The 4,569-nt window shown below is 37.4% G+C and overlaps 1 long non-coding RNA gene across 1 annotated transcript; it reads left to right on the top strand.

Moving 5' to 3' along the window:
* Positions 1-213: 213 nt before the first annotated feature.
* LOC131536386 (uncharacterized) lies at positions 214-4,259 on the top strand. Its single transcript, XR_009269934.1, has 3 exons — positions 214-358; positions 3,376-3,476; positions 3,757-4,259. It is a non-coding gene; the product is annotated as an uncharacterized LOC131536386 (long non-coding RNA).
* Positions 4,260-4,569: the final 310 nt, after the last annotated feature.

The raw sequence follows: 4,569 nt of genomic DNA, 5'->3' as shown, positions 1-4,569 counted from the left end.
AGACATCAACATTGCTCGCCAGAAATGTATAATTCCATCGTGTTTATTCATCCTTTTGTGCGTAATTTCACCCAAGCCCTGTGCGTTCTGCTTGCACTGCATGTTAGGACAGCGTCAGTTCGCCACTGTAACAATGATAAAATAAAATTACCTGAGTTAAAGTTTGAAGAACTCACAGCGACGCCATCTTGATTAATTCAAGTGGAGGTGACGTATTTCCTGTTCGAGAGTGGAGCGCCACTCGCCCACGGTCTGCAGCAGCCAGAACCCTCTCACTGCTGAAGCAAGTGGCTGCTCGGCTCTGTTCTGCTTCCATCAAATCAAAGCGATCCAAAATCATCGTTTTCTACTGTTGAAGGTAAGTTCGGTCCGATTAGTTAATTTGATGTATAGTGTTAGCTGTTTTAATTAGCTTTGTTGTCGTAACTAAACCTGCAGTGGCTAAGTTACAATTAGCATGAGTGATTAACAACACGACTGTATTACCTTCCAAAATATACAATATAATCATATAACGTGTAGTTTGATCTGTTTCTTTGAGAGTTCAGATCACAACGCGACCGTATTTGCGTCCATCATAAAACGTTACACACTATAATCATGCATTATGTAGTTTTATAATTATCTTAAGGTTATAAATAAAGATGAGGATTAATATAGTCGAAGAGACAGAGAGTGTGTGTATGCGTGTACACAACGGGACTGAATCCCCCTCAGACTAGAGGTCTTCACGGAGGACCCGGGACCCGTACGGGTTCGGGTCTATATTTTAAATGGTCAGCCGGGTCCGGGTCGGGTCCCAGTCTATTACTTCGGGTCCTGGGTCTATTTAACATTGTGTGTAATACCCGAGTCGATCGGAGAACACCGCACCCGCCAGAGATCAGTGTCAGTCAGTATGCGTGTGTTTTGTCACTTGCAGTTTGTAAAATTAGGATGAGAAAATTGTGAGTGGGAAATAAGGTGAAAAAAAACAAACAAAAAAACGCGTTAACTCGAGCCGCCAGAAGCAGAGCGCGGGCGGAGTTAATGTAGCCTACTGCACACAGACGGTGATCATGGATTCCTTCATAAGTGATTTGGAAAAAAAAAAAAAGCTGAAACAAAACTGACGAAGAGACGCACCTTTTGAACAGGCACGCAGTAAGTGTAATGCACTTCTTGTTCTGCACGTTTTTTGCTAAAAAAATAATTGCTCCGAGTCTTTATTACAACCAACAAAAAGTATCATTATTGTTGCGTAAACGCAACAGTCGAAGCTGACTCGAGATGAAAAAAATAAAATAAATACTGCAATGTTGCATTAGTCATCCGTCACTGACCGTGACAGCAAGTAGACTTTTAAAGCAATAATCAGTGGATTAAGAAGGCTCTTTCAGCAATAGAGAGGAACGAACAGCCAACATGGATGGAAATGTATTGGCTAGGAGGATTGTATGCATCGCAGTCAGGGAGAAGGCTACTAACAGTAGTAAGGGAATTTAATTTTTTTCTCGCAACTTGTTATTGACTTAATAGCAGTTTACTGTGCAATATGTGCTGATCGGGTGCAGTCGGGTCTGTGTCTTCCCCGCCGGGTTCTGGTCCAACTTTCGAAAAATGGTCGGGTCCGGGTAGTACATTTAAGGCATTTCTCGGGTCTGCACGGGTTCGAGTCCCACTTTCAAATAAAACACGGGTCCGGGTCGGTTCGGTGCAGCACATTTTACGAATTTTTGGACCCGTAAAGACCTCTACCTCAGACATACTGAATTTAAGCAACACTGTGTATGTGATTTTATGATAAAAATATTTCTGACTGTTTAAAACATTATAATTATGCCCAGTGGTGTAGTGGTGCCTGTAGAAGTAGGTACTCTTAATTTATGCCCCCGATTTATAAAAAAAAAAAAAATATATATATATATATATAGCATTTTTCAATTAAAAATACTCAATTACAAGTTCACAACACAATGCATTGTGAGTTTATAGACCAGCTTGACAAGGCGATTTGTTGTAGAGAGATAAAAGGAGGGGACGTAGTATAAAGGGTTTATGAGATGCGTAATGTTATTCCTACATATCCCTACTAACAATTCTTGGTTCCCAGAACGCTCTGGGAACGTTAGTTTTTGGTTCCCAGAACGTTATTTTTTATGGTTTGTTTTTGGTTAGCCAGGAAAGTTTTCTTAACCTTATTCTAACGTTCCCAGAACGTTAGTTTTTTTTTTGTATAACGTTATTCTAACGTTTCCCTAACCTATTTACTCCAGTATGATCACTCCACTGTAGGTCAGTAATCATTCAGCACACAAGACCCAGTGTAGTATAAATGGCATGGAAATTATCCGTATGGACGCCTAATCAGTATTATAAAACCATATCTTGTTTTTATATTGTTTAATTAATAAAAAATAATCTGAGCACATCAACTATCATATGTAAAATTAAATAAGATTAAATCTGTCCATTACGGGGTAGCTAAGTTACCAATATCTTATTTCTTCAGCACCAAATAAAAATTACTTCACACAATGTATGGTTAATAAAATATGACGTTTATTCACAGATATTAAAAAAATAATAAAAAATTACTTGACTTAAAGTAGGATATCAGTACATTAATTTCTTACCACTGAAGTGTACAGTTTGTACTGCGGGACACTCCTCTTTTGATCCATAAACAAAAAAATTCTCGCTTAACATCATGTTCTCCTCAGTTAGGCATGTCAAATCCCTCCGAAATCATATTTACTGTCATAACTATATTCATTTTAAGTAATCATTCAATAAATAGATCGATAATCGAGCGAGTACGAGTAAACAAGTAAAACGAAATGACCGTTAATTTTTAAATTACGCGAGCTCGCGGCTCTCTTCGGATTAAAGCGCGTCATGGAGCAGCGCGTTGCCGCGTGCGGATCAGAGGCGCGCACGTAGTATGTGAAGATGAAACAAACGAAGTTATGATTTCTGTTATCACTCCCTGCTTAATATTATTATTAAAACTTGTTTTTACAGGGTTATAAAAATAACCTAAAACTAACCATTGATCTCTATAAGTTATTTATTTTTATTTATTTTTAGGTTATTTTAAAAATAACAACCCTGCAACGTTCTGGGAACGTTATTTTATGGTTGCAAAAAATAACCATTAGGGAACGTTCTCTGTAAGTTATTTTTAGGTTATTTAATAATAACCACCCTGCAACGTTCTGGGAACGTTATTTTATGGTTACAAAAAAAATAACCTAAAAATAACATTTCCCTAACGTTAGTATTTGGTTCCTAAAAAAATAACCAAATGGGAACCAAAAACTAACGTTAGGGGAACGTTCTGTGTTTGCTGTGATCATTTACGTTGATTTATAAATGTAATTTATTTTTCTTTAGGCTCTTCACTAATGCCCTGATGGCACAATTCAATATGAAGGGGAAGGGGGAAAAGGGCAAGAAATCTTTGGAGTAGACACAGGTTTATAGAGTAATAAAAGGTAAGCCCATATTTCATGTTGACCAAGGAAAGATAATTAGCTCCTGCCAGTCTGTGAATAATGACTTGATTGGACAAAACATTTCCTTTCCAGCTGACGTTTAAAATTCACTGCTAACTGTCTACCATGGCAATTTTAACATTTGGTGAGGTGGTTTTGTATTAATCCAGTATTGGTAGTGGATGCATAGTAAACATATTTTTGCTTACAAATATGGGGACTTGGTGTATGACTGTATGATTGCATATTTCTAATCATTAGTCTTTTTCTACTTGTGCAGATGCAGTCATGAAATTTGATGACACAGCCACAGAGGACTTCATAAGGATGACCGCTTCAGAGCATCTGAAGCATGCACCGCAAAGACGTGGAGGTGGAGGACACGCAGCAGTCACTCGGGACTGATTATCCATTGTGGAGAATCTTTTGTACATTGTCTTTCCTGTTTTTAGTATAGTTGCTTATGGTTCAATTTTACCACAAAACACATTCGGTTAAGCACTTTAATTTTTATTGTTGTACATTTGTTGTTGTGGTACAGACCCACGCAAGGTAGGCTGTGTAACTTTATTCATTTATTATAATTTTTGTTTGGATTTTACCACCAGTGTTGATTTTAGAAAGTTTTTAGGTTACGATGCACAACATTGAAGTGATTTATGCAAGCCATTAAATTCATGTTCCTAGATTTTAATTGTAGTCGGCAGAAAATTTAACTAGTCAAAGCTTATTAGTGACGTTTGTGCCAGTTAAAAACAATAAAGATGGAAATAAGTGAGTGGTGATTGAGTTGTGATTTATTTGTAAACCTCTGTTTATAACTGTAGTCCCATGTTTTCAGAAGGTGAAGGACCTGTTTCCTGTAGCAGTTAATTTTCCTGTAGCTTCGTTTGGCTCAGCAGCAGGATTGAATTGGAAATGCATTACACCTTTGTATGCTTTTCCATTTATCATCTCCTGCTGAGACAATCAAATGAAGCTAAAGGAAAATGAACTTGAACAGTATGCCACCTTCTGAAATGGGACTACAGTTATGTACAGAGCCTATAAGCAGTATAAATTGATGTCTAAAATGATTTTAAGTTTGATGTAG

The sequence above is a fragment of the Onychostoma macrolepis genome, chromosome 03 (assembly GCF_012432095.1).
Source record: "Onychostoma macrolepis isolate SWU-2019 chromosome 03, ASM1243209v1, whole genome shotgun sequence".
Lineage (NCBI taxonomy): Eukaryota > Metazoa > Chordata > Actinopteri > Cypriniformes > Cyprinidae > Onychostoma > Onychostoma macrolepis.
This window is presented reverse-complemented; position numbering and strand designations above follow the sequence as displayed.